Source organism: Macaca fascicularis, chromosome 9 (genome assembly GCF_037993035.2).
Source record: "Macaca fascicularis isolate 582-1 chromosome 9, T2T-MFA8v1.1".
Taxonomy (NCBI): Eukaryota; Metazoa; Chordata; class Mammalia; order Primates; family Cercopithecidae; genus Macaca; species Macaca fascicularis.
The window spans coordinates 63,847,528-63,864,191 of record NC_088383.1 but is presented as its reverse complement, the minus strand read 5'-3'; the positions used below and the strand labels follow the sequence as shown (position 1 = coordinate 63,864,191).

The 16,664-nt window shown below is 39.3% G+C and overlaps 1 protein-coding gene across 18 annotated transcripts in view; it reads left to right on the top strand.

Annotated features, from left to right (window-relative positions):
- The window catches only part of NRG3 (neuregulin 3), a 1,122,850-nt gene that overhangs the window by 982,049 nt on the left and 124,137 nt on the right, over window positions 1–16,664 (top strand). The gene's annotated exons all lie outside the window — the stretch shown is intronic.

Genomic DNA, 16,664 nt, shown 5'->3' with positions numbered 1-16,664 from the left:
ATGCTAAATGGAGATCCCATCATCACTCATAGAAAAGTAGAGCACGTAACATTATTTCAGGAAATCAGAGATAGCTTCCAGAGGAATTAGGCCTCGAAAGATGGGAAGAGTTCTTTAGAGGAAGACTTGGGAGTTCATCAGGAAAGATATTTAAGCTAATGGAATGGCAGGAACAAAAAGATGATGTGTGTTGTGTATAGGGGTCTATTTCGGGGAGTATGAGCAGAACAGGATGCTTGGAGTTTTGGGGGAAAGCAGAGTAAAGGCTGTGCTTTGTTTTTTGTTTTTTAATCATTCAGTGATTTCCTATGAGAGAACTTTAAATAGCCAGATACCTTCTGCATTTGAAGAATGATCTTTTCCACATAAGCAGACACCATCGTATAAAACAAAATACAGTAAACAAAGCCAACCAAGCTTTAACGATGGACAAGCCCGACTTCAGAAGCTACAGTGCCTCGCCACTAAATATGAGCCTAACTTGAAGAGTAGTTAACAAAATACTTTTTAAAAAAAATATGAGTTCATCTTGTCTTACCTCACACAATTTCTTGATGGTATCAGTTGCTGCCTAATTTCCTGAGTCCTAACCTAAGAGTACCTCCTCCTGGTTAGGGCCTCAACTTGCCTTGTTAGAATGAATTATTTTCACTGCATTCTCGCCATGGACCTTCTCTTTTCTTAAGTCATCAGTAAAGAGACTTTCTACCATATCCACTACATTACAGTATTTGGCTGCTCTAGATAAATATCTTGAGCAGTTGGTCCAGGACTAAGAATACTCTACCTGGACCCCTTGGGTAGCCTTTCTGTTTGGTTCCTCTGTCTTAGACAGATGGGCAGCAGGGGGTTCCTCTTCTAGTATCTTCATGTCACAAGGTGTTATCCATGATGGGAAGTGGGGGTGAGTTGTCTTTGGTTTTTCTTTAGTGGAGTGCAGCTCAGAGCAATGTTTCTTAAAATATGTCCATCATTTTGTGAACTAGTGTTCATCATGACGATATTGCAATTTGAATTTAGAAGTGTGAATAAAAGCATGGTATTAAAACAATTTGTGACCCAAGGCGTCAATCATTAGTATGAAAACTGCAAACACATATGTGAACACATGGCGGTTGGCCATGTAATCCTTCTTTCTTTCCTTTCATTTCTTTCTCTTTTTTGAGTAGACTTTCCCCTATTTTATTCTAACCCTTCCATCTATTAATGGTAAACTCTTCTGTGTGTCTTTTTTTTTTTTTTTAAAGAGACAGTGTCACTCTGTTGCCAGGCTGGAGGGCAGTGGCACTGTCTGGGCTCACTGCAACCTCCACTTCGCAGGCTCAAGCCATCCTTCCACCTCAGCCTTCCTGGTAGCTGGGACTTTAAGCACACACCACCATGCCCGGCTGATTTTTCTATTTTTGTAGAGATGGAGTTTATTTATGTTGTCCAGGCAGGTCTCAAACTCCTGGACTCAAGTGATTTGCCTTCCTCGGCCTCCCAAAGTGCTAAGATTACAGGTGTGAGCCACCATGTCCAGCCGTGTGCCTTCATTGATACTTATAAAGATTGAAGCTGAAAAGATAGAAAAAAAAAACAGAACATGTGGCAGCTATTACAAAGATTGATTAAATTGACATTGCTAAAGGGAACAAGTCTTAAATAGCATGTATAATAGCATTTTAGTCACCATGGAAAATTTAAATTTTTTCTGATGGTGGACCACTTACTCAAGTGAATCCTAAATTATATACAAAAATTACATAACAAAGACAGCCATCAGTTGGACCTTCTTGAATAATAATCTAGTGTTTTCTGGATTCCAGAATTATAGATTCAAGTGAGTAGCATTTGAATGTACTTTGATTCGGGGAAGTTTTCTGGAAACATTTATGGATATCGTTTTTCAATATTGAATGAGTTGCCACCAGAGGTGTCATGTTGCTTGGAATCATCAAAAACTCAGAAGTGACAGAGAACAGGCTGGATATGCTCTGAAAGACATATAGATGTCACATGCTGAGAGCTTAACCAGATGGCATTTTTACTCATGCAATAAATACATACTGAGTGTCCACAAAATGTCAGACTCTGTGATAGGGTGGAGTGATGAAAGAGTGAGAAAAAGAAACAACTACCGTTCAGTCCTGGGATTTCAGATTTTTTCCCATCCTAGGAATCTAGGAATCTACAAATATGCCCTTCAGTTTTTCACAGAAGCTTCTTTTTTTAATTGTTCAATGGGGTTCAGTTGCACTACTTTACAGTCTAATTTTAAAAATTAGATAAAAAGATATGTGGGCTGGGCACAGTGGCTCCCACCTGTAATCCCAGCACTTTGGGAGGCCAAGGCTGGCAGATCACTTAAGGCCAGGAGTTTGAGACCAGCCTGCCCAACATGACAAAATGCTGTCTCTACTAAAAATACAAACATTAGCTGGGCGTGGTGGCACGTGCCTGTAATCCCAGCTACTTGGGAGACTGAGGCAGGAGAATCCCCTAAACCTGGGAGGCAGAGAATGCAGTGAGTCGAGATTGTGCCATTGCACTTCAGCCTGGAAGACAGAGCGAGACTCTGTCTCAAAAAAAAAAAAAAAGAAAGAAAGAAAGAAAGAAAGAAAGAAAAGAAAAGGATATGTGTAGAAGTGCCCAGTGACAAAATATAAGAATTTTAGAAAGTTGATTAAACATGAGAAGATCCTGAGGGACACATGTGAGTCTCAAGAGCAGGAACTCTAGTGTATTTAACTGTACGCAGTTACTATCACTAGTGACAGAAGCAATAAAGAAGTATTTTGTTTTTGAATGAAGAATTCTTCTCTATAATGGTAATTCTTATTAAATCCTTTAATCAGTAATTGCAAAAATTGAGTAAGATTTCAGTCTAATGCTCCAAGATGTTTGCACTGCAAAATTCTACCCATTATTTAGTCAAAATCCATCTCTGAGGAGCAGCCTAAGCAAATGATCCCTCCTTAACCTCAGTTGAAACCTTGTCATGCTATTTCAGGTTGCAGAGCAGAGCGCTCATCTTGAGTTTGCTGTACATCATCATGGGGTGCAGTCTTCATGGCTGCCTGCTTCTCCCCATCCTTTGATACAAATCAACATTCTTATTTAGAGGATGATAAGAGATTATTAAATTCAGGTGTCAGCAGTGGAGCTTTGGGGAAGAAAAATAAAGAGATCATGCTCTGTAACACAGCCCTGAGAAAGGAGACTGGGGCTGTGTGCTTTTCTAGAAAAGTGGTTTTCCCTTCTGCATGACTGATGGCCTGTCTGGTGTGAGGCTGACCACAGTAATAATGTCGTGACCTACTCTCCACAGTGGAAAAAGCTGTCAGTTCTGATGTGATGGAAGTTGAATGTGGGAGATTGGGATTATAGAGCTGCAGTGGCCACAGATAGACTCCTGATTTAGGCACATAAAACAGGATGATTTTGTGTAAAATTGACATTTAGTGTATTTTACATATATGGAAGGAAGACTAGAAAGAACATAAAATAATTAGCAGGAATTACTTCTAAGAGATATTGAGAGCAGTATCAATTTCTTTTGATTAATATGATTTTTTACCTTCCACTTTTTATTTGTGAACATGTGAAAATCTAAAATTAAATATACATGCCCATAAAGATGAAATTATGTATTTAGTAACTTAGCATAATTTCATAAAGGGAGCATGAAGTTTAAAATCAACCCTGTAATTAACATCCTAAATCTTGCACTAAGGATAAAATGCTAGAAAAAGGATGAAGTGATAATATCCCTTTCCTTTTAAGACAGACGTTCTAAGATTGAACACAGCTCCTGGAGAGGACCTGTTCTGCCTCGCTCACCAGAAGTGTGCTCACACTCTTGACAGTTCCCTGTGCCCCTTTCCCACTGTGGCACTTAAGGCCAAAGGCATTCAGATCTGGCTGCCACATTCCTTCCTGCTGCCATATTCTCTTAGTGACCATCAAGTGTCACTTCCCTTGTTGACACAGCCCTATGCTCTGGAAGCCTTTGTCGAACCCTATTCCTCTGCCCTTTGACCCTTTAACTTTTTGAAATGTATATATTCTGTGGATCCCGTGTTTTGTTTTCTAGCCTGCAGCTTCTCTCAGCAACTACAGCCAGAGCCAGTCCCATTCCTTTCTCCCCTCCTAATCAGAAATCTTAAAGTCTACGCCAGCCTTTCCTAGCTTGCCTGTTTTGCTGTAATAAACTGGGACATGCAGGGCATTGTCTCAACATAGGACATCTCAGCATCTTGTCCATACTCTCATCTCAGAGCAAGAAGAATACACAGACCCACTGTTGATACCTGAGACAATTACATTGCTTTACAGTGATTTTAGAAACTACTAGAGCATGATGAGCTCAGGTGTTATGGTTAGCAAATGTTCAAGACCCAACTTGCCTTCCTCACCAAACCTATTTACTCTTCTCGGTTGCAATGGACTACCTCTACCTAGAGTGTCACCAGTGAAAAAGTTACTTGACAGGGATCTGTGGGTGGAATCTACAGAGTGACAGATTTCAGTTCAGTTATTAAGATAAAGCATTTATGACTGACACGTTTTGTAACTGAGTAGGTGGTTTGCTCCACACTCCTATGGCAAGTATTTCCCAGAGCAGGTACCTTATATCACTAGTTCCACTGGGCACTCCATCAGAACGTGACTGCTTTCATCAAGTTGGAAATGCTGTCACTGACCTACTGCCCGTAGACTCTCCACACACCCAGGAGGGTATTAGGGGATTCTTGCAGCAGAGAAGCCCATTTAACTTCAAGGCAGTAGCCTAATTTTTTTTGTTTGTTTGTTTTGGTTTTTTCTTTCTTTTTTTTTTTTTTTTTTTTTTTTTTTTTTTTTTTTTTTTGAGATGGAGTCTCCCTCTGTCGCCCAGGCTGGAGTGAAGTGGCAGGATCTCCACTCACTGCAAACTCCGCCTCCCGGGTTCAAACCATTCTCCTGCCTCAGCCTCCTGAGTAGCTGGGACTACAGGCGCCCGCCACCACGCCCGGCTAATTTTTTGTATTTTTAGTAGAGACGGGGTTTCACTGTGTTAGCCAGGATGGTCTCGATCTCCTGACCTCGTGATCCACCCGCCTTGGCCTCCCAAAGTGCTGGGATCACAGGTGTGAGCCACCACACCCGGCCAGTAGTCTAACTTTTTAAAACACAGATTAATATTTTCCTGGAACATGCTTTTCCATATCCCATAGACCAGGGTTTAAATGATCACATTTGGGACTCTTGTATGATCAGAATCACCTCGCTCCGTTACTTTTAGCACAGGGCTGATGCTGAAACCCACATTGGGTTGCTTTGTCCCAGGGCTGCATTGCAGTGAGTTCCTGTTCATAGGCCGGGTAACAAGCTGAAGGTGGCATACTGAGATTGGAATCAAGTCAACAATGTTTTCGCTTGCTTTGTTGCAGCCTGCCCACCTGGGGGCAGCCCCTTTTGTGTCAGCATATAAACAAGAGGTTTTGAATTGTTGAGTCACACAGAATTGTGAATACTTTAGAAACACCCAGGCCTTAAACTTCAGTTAGTGGTTAGATAAGAAGAAAACATTCAAGAGAAATATTGTACAATGCGGCAACTATAGTTAATAACAATGTACTTGCTAACAGAGTCCATTTTAAATGTTCTCACCACATAAAGACAAGTATTTGAGTGCACATGTTAATTAACCTGATTTAGCCATTCCACAATGTATATGTATTTAAAAATATCTGGTTGTGCACCATAAATTTATATAATTTTTGTTAATTAAAAAATGTGGGCTTCAAATTTCCAAGTGTTTTCCAGGAATTTTTAGTGTTTTAAAAAAAAACAACAACACTCATTTTGTCTCACTAGGCAGGTACCTAGTCCTCAAATCTGAAGAATGTTTCAGCTCTGCAGCAGGGCTGCTGGCATTTATTAAGTATGTTGCCAGTTGTAAGATCATTTGGTTCACTGTTGGGCATATTTTCAGACTCAACATTTTATATATTCCTTGCTGTATGTGCAAGCAAGTAACTTCAACCAGGCCAGCCTCGTTGTGAAGAAATTTCCCTGGTAACCAATGAAGAAATATTAATGATTTCCCAGTTGGACTCCTTGGAGACAGATAACAGTTGTCTTTCTTTGTCCGCCCCACTACCTAGCTTATATTTGGCACTTCATCAATAAACCAGGGGTGAGAAAGTAAGTAAGTGGTGCTTCTACTCTGCCTGAGGATACTTGAAAACAACTTGTTCTCTTAAGTGGATTAAATAATTCCTCCCTGAAGATCTCATTACCTGATAATTTTGTAAAAATTAGCTTTTTCTTCATAGGAAAGGGATAAGTAAACTTTGAGTATAACTGGTAGCTAAAAGCCAAGCTGGCCTAGGCTCCATCATGTTCCCAGCACTTACGGGCAAGCTGGTTTAGAGAAAGTTCCCCTCTCTGTGCTTCCGTTTCTTACCTGTAAAATGAGCATTGCAACAATCTTATAAATTGCTGTGAGATAATATTTAAAGCAGTTCCTGGTATACAGTAGGTGCTCAGTAAATGTTACCCACTACTGTACACGCCAAAGGTGGGAGTGTTCCAAAACAGATGCTAATTTTACAAATAAAAGTTTTGAAGTGTTAAAAGGAAGGAAGTTATATGTTCAAATATATGTATGTCATAGATAAAATCAAACTGTTTTTGCTTAAGCTATGTGCCTCTTCTTCCACTCTAATATCTGTGCAGTACTTGACACATAGTTTGCTGAGTGAACGAATAAACAATTAATTAATCTTCCCCTGTCTCACTTGATGTTTTCCCGCGAGCATCAATATCCCTGGGCACACTGTTTGCTTTGAGAAATAGCCAGTGAAGGGTTATGAGTAATAATGTGGTTTATGATCTGTGTATGACTCAAATGACAAAATTAATTGCTTTTTTGTCATCTGTTCTTCATGGATTTTCATTGATTCTTCCATATGAACCAAATCCTGTCTTAAACCCTGCAATAATGATCACAGTGTTTAACATTTTAATAAAACAATGGAAGCATGTGTGTGTGTGTGTCTGTGTGTGTATACGCATGAGAAAGAAAGTGAGAGAGAAAGAAAGAAAGGTAATTTACATTAGAGTTAACTTTTTATTTGTATGTTCAGTGGTGTCGGTTTCCATGAATAAGCTATTATAAAAAAATAAATAATTTCCCATTAAAATACAAAAATATAAATGCCATCTTGCTTGAGAGTATTTCTGAAAGTTAACAACTGTAATAATTGGATAACTTTTCTGTTATGTTAAAAGAGGACAGATTTTCTTTCCCTTAAGATGATTTCTACTTATCCTATTTGGTGTTTGAAAAAATTCCAAATTCTGATTTCTGTCTCTGCTACTGGTCATGAATGTACTGAGGTTTCAAAGCATTCAGATTGGCCCTCTATTAATCCAACATGCCACTCATTTCCTAGCACAATCTGCAGATTCACAAAGCCCGATGCTCCATATCCCTTGTCACATCCAGAGGCAGAGCACTGAAGGTCATGGAAGAAGGAAGAAAGGGCACATCTGGGTTACGTCTGCCAGCAAAACAGATGACAGGCAGCCAATTCTGAGCCATCTCAGCTCCACCGGAAAGTTCTTGTTCAAACAGGCTGAATCTAAAGGCTTTCTAACTGCCCACTCATGACATGGAACGCCTGTGGTCCACTATTTGAGGTCCTCTGCTCCCTGATTTCTATACACTTGCCTCTCCTGGTTTACCTCCTCTTCTCTCTATATGAAAAAGTTTAGCTTTTATTCCCAGCCTTTAAAAAATACTATTTTTAGTATAATGATAAGTAATCCTTATTTTAAATGCCACAACTCTAGTCTCTCTGCAGTGTCCTAGATACTACAGTCATGAAGCTTCCTATTTGCATAAGAATGAAAACATGGTCTTGAGGCAGGATAAGTAAGGTTAGGACCCATACTAACTTGTCCTGTGTGTAAAGCCCAACGGGCCACTTTTATAGCTGTCTCTTTCCCCTTGAACCGTCATGCATCAGCACCTAATGCTTTTGCAAAATAAGCGGTCCTACCGAATACCAACAGACTGCCAGATGGTTACAAGTTCCTGATACTCAGTATGGGCTTGGAAAAGAGAACAAAAGTCCCTTATTCCTGATGTAACTTCCCCAGTCTCCAATCAATCAGCACCAAAAGCACAAGAAGCTATTAGCTACAAATTTCTGCCTCCTGGGCATTGGGAGACGGGGAGAGACTCCTCCAGTGTCCCACGCGGGTAGCTAGACTCAAGGTTTAGCTTATAGTAATAGTTTTCTCATTTTAATATCAAAAAACACACCCTTAGAGGGAGATTTTATATGCTAATGATACATGTGATATGTGTTAGAGCATGTAGATCCTGAGTGTATGTACTAACCACAGATCCACCTTTACATCCTTGACCTCACCAGTATTTTATGAATATGTCTGTACAGTTTCCATAAAGGAAATTCCCTTCAAGACACTAGGGGCTATCTCTCTCTTTGAGCAGCCCACTCTCCCTCTCAGATTTTGAGAGCGAATCCCAAGTAAGAGTAGACAAAGAAGTTTGTTGCACCTCATTTTGCAATACTTTCACTTTGATATAAACTTCTTTGTCTACTCTTTTTTTTTTTTAATTTATTTATTATTATTATACTTTAAGTTGTAGGGTACATGTGCATAACGTGCAGGTTTGTTACATATGTATACTTGTGCCATGTTGGTGTGCTGCACCCATCAACTCATCATTTACATCAGGTATAACTCCCAATGCAATCCCTCCCCGCTACCCCCTTCCCCCTCCCCATGATAGGCCCCGGTGTGTGATGTTCCCCTTCCTGAGTCCAAGTGATCTCATTGTTCAGTTCCCACCTATGAGTGAGAACATGCGGTGTTTGGTTTTCTGTTCTTGTGATAGTTTGCTAAGAATGATGGTTTCCAGCTGCATCCATGTCCCTACAAAGGACACAAACTCATCCTTTTTGATGGCTGCATAGTATTCCATGGTGTATATGTGCCACATTCTCTTAATCCAATCTGTCACTGATGGACATTTGGGTTGATTCCAAGTCTTTGCTATTGTGAATAGTGCTGCAATAAACATACGTGTGCATGTGTCTTTATAGCAGCATAATTTATAATCCTTTGGGTATATACCCAGTAATGGGATGGCTGGGTCATATGGTACATCTAATTCTAGATCCTTGAGGAATCGCCATACTATTTTCCATAATGGTTGAACTAGTTTACAATCACACCAACAGTGTAAAAGTGTTCCTATTTCTCCACATCCTCTCCAGCATCTGTTGTTTCCTGACTTTTTAATGATCGCCATTCTAACTGGTGTGAGATGGTATCTCATTGTGGTTTTGATTTGCATTTCTCTGATGGCCAGTGATGATGAGCATTTTTTCATGTGTCTGTTGACTGTATGAATGTCTTCTTTTGAGAAATGTCTGTTCATATCCTTTGCCCACTTTTTGATGGGGTTGTTTGTTTTTTTCTTGTAAATTTGTTTGAGTTCTTTGTAGGTTCTGGATATTAGCCCTTTGTCAGATGAGTAGATTGCAAAAATTTTCTCCCATTCAGTAGGTTGCCTGTTCACTCTGATGGTAGTTTCTTTTGCTGTGCAGAAACTCTTTAGTTTAATGAGATCCCATTTGTCAATTTTGGCTTTGGCTGCCGTTGCTTTTGGTGTTTTAGACATGAAGTCTTTGCCCGTGCCTATGTCCTGAATGGTACTACCTAGGTTTTCCTCTAGGATTTTTATGGTATTAGGTCTACCATTTAAGTCTCTAATCCATCTTGAATTAATTTTCGTATAAGGAGTAAGGAAAGGATCCAGTTTCAGCTTTCTACTTATGGCTAGCCAATTTTCCCAGCACCATTTATTAAATAAGGAATCCTTTCCCCATTTCTTGTTTCTCTCAGGTTTGTCAAAGATCAGATGGCTGTAGATGTGTGGTATTATTTCTGAGGACTCTGTTCTGTTCCATTGGTCTATATCTCTGTTTTGGTACCAGTACCATGCTGTTTTGGTTACTGTAGCCTTGTAGTATAGTTTGAAGTCAGGTAGCTTTGTTCTTTTGACTTAGGATTGTCTTGGAGATGCGGGCTCTTTTTTGGTTCCATATGAACTTTAAAGCAGTTTTTGCCAATTCTGTGAAGAAACTCATTGGTAGCTTGATGGGGATGGCATTGAATCTATAAATTACCTTGGGCAGTATGGCCATTTTCACGATATTGATTCTTCCTATCCATGAGCATGGTATGTTCTTCCATTTGTTTGTGTCCTCTTTTATTTCACTGAGCAGTGGTTTGTAGTTCTCCTTGAAGAGGTCCTTTACATCCCTTGTAAGTTGGATTCCTAGGTATTTTATTCTCTTTGAAGCAATTGTGAATGGAAGTTCATTCCTGATTTGGCTCTCTGTTTGTCTGTTACTGGTGTATAAGAATGCTTGTGATTTTTGCACATTGATTTTGTATCCTGAGACTTTGCTGAAGTTGCTTATCAGCTTAAGGAGATTTTGGGCTGAGACAATGGGGTTTTCTAAATATACAATCATGTCATCTGCAAACAGGGACAATTTGACTTCTTCTTTTCCTAACTGAATACCCTTGATTTCTTTCTCTTGCCTAATTGCCCTAGCCAGAACTTCCAACACTATGTTGAATAGGAGTGGTGAGAGAGGGCATCCCTGTCTTGTGCCAGTTTTCAAAGGGAATTTTTCCAGTTTTTGCCCATTCAGTATGATATTGGCTGTGGGTTTGTCATAAATAGCTCTTATTATTTTGAGGTACGTTCCATCAATACCGAATTTATTGAGCGTTTTTAGCATGAAGGGCTGTTGAATTTTGTCAAAAGCCTTTTCTGCATCTATTGAGATAATCATGTGGTTCTTGTCTTTGGTTCTGTTTATATGCTGGATTATGTTTATTGATTTGCGAATGTTGAACCAGCCTTGCATCCCAGGGATGAAGCCCACTTGATCATGGTGGATAAGCTTTTTGATGTGTTGCTGAATCCGGTTTGCCAGTATTTTATTGAGGATTTTTGCATTGATGTTCATCAGGGATATTGGTCTAAAATTCTCTTTTTTTGTTGTGTCTCTGCCAGGCTTTGGTATCAGGATAATGTTGGCCTCATAAAATGAGTTAGGGAGGATTCTTTCTTTTTCTATTGATTGGAATAGTTTCAGAAGGAATGGTACCAACTCCTCCTTGTACCTCTGGTAGAATTCAGCTGTGAATCCATCTGGTCCTGGACTTTTTTTGGTTGGTAGGCTATTAATTATTGCCTCAATTTCAGAGCCTGCTATTGGTCTATTCAGGGATTCAACTTCTTCCTGGTTTAGTCTTGGAAGAGTGTAAGTGTCCAGGAAATTATCCATTTCTTCTAGATTTTCCAGTTTATTTGCGTAGAGGTGTTTATAGTATTCTCTGATGGTAGTTTGTATTTCTGTGGGGTCGGTGGTGATATCCCCTTTATCATTTTTAATTGCGTCGATTTGATTCTTCTCTCTTTTCTTCTTTATTAGTCTTGCTAGTGGTCTGTCAATTTTGTTGATCTTTTCAAAAAACCAACTCCTGGATTCATTGATTTTTTGGAGAGTTTTTTGTGTCTCTATCTCCTTCAGTTCTGCTCTGATCTTAGTTATTTCTTGCCTTCTGCTAGCTTTCGAATGTGTTTGCTCTTGCTTCTCTAGTTCTTTTAATTGCGATGTTAGAGTGTCAATTTTAGATCTTTCCTGCTTTCTCTTGTGGGCATTTAGTGCTATAAATTTCCCTCTACACACTGCTTTAAATGTGTCCCAGAGATTCTGGTATGTTGTATCTTTGTTCTCATTGGTTTCAAAGAACATCTTTATTTCTGCCTTCATTTCGTTATGTACCCAGTAGTCATTCAGGAGCAGGTTGTTCAGTTTCCATGTAGTTGAGCGGTTTTGATTGAGTTTCTTAGTCCTGAGTTCTAGTTTGATTGCACTGTGGTCTGAGAGACAGTTTGTTATAATTTCTGTTCTTGTATATTTGCTGAGGAGTGCTTTACTTCCAATTACGTGGTCGATTTTGGAGTAAGTATGATGTGGTGCTGAGAAGAATGTATATTCTGTTGATTTGGGGTGGAGAGTTCTATAGATGTCTATTAGGTCTGCTTGCTGCAGAGATGAGTTCAATTCCTGGATATCCTTGTTAACTTTCTGTCTCGTTGATCTGTCTAATGTTGACAGTGGAGTGTTGAAGTCTCCCATTATTATTGTATTGGAGTCTAAGTCTCTTTGTAAGTCTCTAAGGACTTGCTTTATGAATCTGTGTGCTCCTGTATTGGGTGCATATATATTTAGGATAGTTAGCTCTTCCTGTTGAATTGATCCCTTTACCATTATATAATGGCCTTCTTTGTCTCTTTTGATCTTTGATGGTTTAAAGTCTGTTTTATCAGAGACTAGTATTGCAACCCCCGCTTTTTTTTGTTCTCCATTTGCTTGGTAAATCTTCCTCCATCCCTTTATTTTGAGCCTATGTATGTCTCTGCGTGTGAGATGGGTCTCCTGAATACAGCAGACTGATGGGTCTTGACTCTTTATCCAGTTTGCCAGTCTGTGTCTTTTAATTGGAGCATTTAGTCCATTTACATTTAAGGTTAAGATTGTTATGTGTGAACTTGATCCTGCCATTATGATATTAACTGATTATTTTGCTTGTTAGTTGATGCAGTTTCTTCCTAGCCTCGATGGTCTTTACATTTTGGCATCTTTTTGCAATGGCTGGTACCGGTTGTTCCTTTCCATGTTTAGTGCTTCCTTCCGGGTCTCTTGTAAGGCAGGCCTAGTGGTGACAAAATCTCTAAGCATTTGCTTATCTGTAAAGGATTTTATTTCTCCTTCACTTATGAAACTTAGTTTGGCTGGATATGAAATTCTGGGTTGAAAATTCTTTTCTTTAAGAATGTTGAATATTGGCCCCCACTCTCTTCTGGCTTGGAGAGTTTCTGCCGAGAGATCTGCTGTTAGTCTGATGGGCTTCCCTTTGTGGGTAACCCGACCTTTCTCTCTGGCTGCCCTTAAGATTTTTTCCTTCATTTCAACTTTGGTGAATCTGGCAATTATGTGTCTTGGAGTTGCTCTTCTCGAGGAGTATCTTTGTGGCGTTCTCTGTATTTCCTGGATTTGAATGTTGGCCTGCCCTACTAGGTTGGGGAAGTTCTCCTGGATGATATCCTGAAGAGTGTTTTCCAACTTGGTTCCATTTTCCCCCTCACTTTCAGGCACCCCAATCAGACGTAGATTTGGTCTTTTTACATAATCCCATACTTCTTGCAGGCTTTGTTCATTTCTTTTTCTTCTTTTTTCTTTTGGTTTCTCTTCTCGCTTCATTTCATTCATTTGATCCTCAATCGCAGATACTCTTTCTTCCAGTTGATCGAGTCGGTTACTGAAGCTTGTGCATTTGTCTCGTATTTCTCGTGTCATGGTTTTCATCTCTTTCATTTCGTTTATGACCTTCTCTGCATTAATTACTCTAGCCATCAATTCTTCCACTTTTTTTTCAAGATTTTTAGTTTCTTTGCGCTGGGTACGTAATTCCTCCTTTAGCTCTGAGAAATTTGATGGACTGAAGCCTTCTTCTCTCATCTCGTCAAAGTCATTCTCCATCCAGCTTTGATCCGTTGCTGGCGATGAGCTGCACTCCTTTGCCGGGGAGATGCGCTCTTATTTTTTGAATTTCCAGCTTTTCTGCCCTGCTTTTTCCCCATCTTTGTGGTTTTATCTGCCTCTGGTCTTTGATGATGGTGATGTACTGATGGGGTTTTGGTGTAGGTGTCCTTCCTGTTTGATAGTTTTCCTTCTAACAGTCAGGACCCTCAGCTGTAGGTCTGTTGGAGATTGCTTGAGGTCCACTCCAGACCCTGTTTGCCTGGGTATCAGCAGCAGACGCTGCAGAAGATAGAATATTTCTGAACAGTGAGTGTACCTGTCTGATTCTTGCTTTGGAAGCTTCCTCTCAGGGGTGTACTTCACCCTGTGAGGTTCTTTGTCTACTCTTACTTGGGATTCGCTCTCAAAACCTTTCGTGCAGAGAAGTCAATGACCTGAACAAGTACTGACAATAGTCTTGCCAACTTTTCTACAGACTCCATTCTTTTTTATTTTATTTTATTTTACTTTAAGTTCTGGGATACATGTGCAGAACGTGCAGGTTTGTTACATAGGTATACATGTGCAATTGTGGTTTGGTGCACCTATCAACCTGTCATGTAGGTTTTAAGCCCCACATGCATTATGTATTTGTCCTAATGCTCTCCCTCCCTTTGCCCCTTACCCCCCAGAAGGCCCCAGTTTGTGATGTTCCCCTCCCTGTGTTCATGTGTTTTCATTGTTCAACTCCCACTTATGAGTGAGAACATGTGATGTTCAGTTTTCTGTTCCTGTGTTAGTTTGCTGAGAATGATGGATTCCAGTTTCATCCATGTCCCTACAAAGGATATGAACTCATTCTTTTTTATGACTGCATAATATTCTATGGTGTGTATGTGCCACATTTTCTTTATCCAGTCTATCATTGATTGGCATTTGGGTTGATTCCACGTCTTTGCTATTGTAAATAGTGCTGAAATTAACATACCTGTGCATGTATCTTTATAGCAGAATGATTTATATTCCTTTGGGTATATACCCAATAATGAGATTGCTGAGTCAAATGGTATTTCTGGTTCTAGATCCCTGAGGAATCGCCACACTGCCTTCTACAATGGTTGAACTAATTACATTCCCAACAACAGTGTAAAAGTGTTCCTATTTCTCCACATTCTCTCCAGCATCTGTTGTTTCTTGACTTTTTAATGATCACCATCCTAAATGGCATGAGATGGTATCTCATTGCGGTTTTGATTTGCATTTCTCTAATGACCAGTGATGATGAGCTTCTTCTCATATGTTTTTTGGCCACATAAATGTCTTCTTTTGAGAAGTGTCTCTTCATAACCTTCGCCCACTCTTTGATGGGGTTGTACAAATTTTATTCTTTGTATTTCACATTCTCTCCCTCCTAGCAGCAAGTTTATGGGTCCATGGCCTCTTCATCCAGTGCACATTTTCTGCTTTTCCATTATAGCACTTATGACAAAGCATGACCATAGCTTTTTCTCCATGGTCTTTCATTCATTTCTGAGCTACTTGAGAACAAGAATCCTTTCTTTACATGAAAGTGTGCCTGATATCTATCACCATGTGTATGATGACCACAGAGTAAGCAGTCAAGAAATGCCGGGGAAAAAAATGAATGCACCTACTTTTTAGAAACATTGTCACCATCTTTCTTTATATAAGTAAATGTGAACAGTTCATAAGGCAAATTGATAGGGATAGAAAGTAGATTAGAAATTACCAAGGGCTGGGAGGAGGGATGAATGAGGAATTATGGATTAGGGGTCAAAGAGTTTCTGATTGGGATGATGGAAGAATTTGGGGAAAAAAGTGGTGGGGGTTGTACAACATTGTCAATATATCAGGTTAACAAAAGTAATGGCAAAAACCGCAATTACTTTTGCACCAACCTAATAATTAATTACATTGAGTTTAAACATGGTTTTAATGATAAATTTTATGCTGTGTATATTTTTTTTTCTAAATAAACTTTTTAAATGACCTATTTACAAACACAAAAGGCTTTGAAATCAAGGTAACTAGATGCATATTTTCTAAAAGGAAAAGCTTATTTGTTAAATAAAGAATTCATAAAAGGAAGCTCAGCAATTAGTCTTGGAAACAATTACAATGGCAGCCATAGATTTTTCCCTTATTCTCGCTTCAGACAAATATTATGGCAACAGAAAAAAATTATTAATGAATGCAATGAATTGTAAAAGTGAATGAGTGAATAACTGAATGATTAAAACAGAACCATTTAAATAGAGGAACATCTGAGGTTGAATGCTGGGGCCCAGCCCAGTACAGTTCATTGCTCTGCTGATCAGGCAGAAGTTAGCTGGTCAAGATGGTCTGCATTCTATATGCACGTAGAACAGACATGGACACAGCTGCCATTTGTGTTTGGTAGGATGGGCTGTTAATTCAAATAGTCATGGGGCTTAACGGTCAAATCAACAAAATTTGTGCCCTGGAACTGTCTCAGACTTTGTAACCTATGTAAGAGTTTTAATCTCACTGAAGCACAGTTTTCTCCTCTAAAAAGTGAAAGAGAGAGAGAAAAAAGTCCAATATCATTGCTGTTTTGTGGAGGTAAAGTACACCTGATTAGGGCCTGTCATGCAGAAGTTCCTTGCTTATTCACTTTTATTTTTATTATGGAGGTTCAAATAAATTCATGATGAACAAATAGTTATTCCACATAAAATATTATGGGTTCTGAAAAGAATATTAGTGCCAGATGTTCATGGTATATAACAATTTTTCTTTTCTTTCTTCGCTAAATGTATACTTAGCATTGTTCATAATTTATGCAATATTAGTTCATCTAAAATCTAAGCTATAGCTCAGAGGCTTTGAGGAAATACCCAGCAGTGTTCAGAGCAACTCTACTCTTGGTGATCTGTAATGTGTCTTTTCTAAGCAAACATAGGGGTTAAAATTGAGGCATATTCCTTGCCTTGGAGGGTTAGTGTTATAAGCACTGATTTTCATGTATAGAGTTTTTCTAACCTTTTTCTCTTTTTCTCTTCCCCTTCC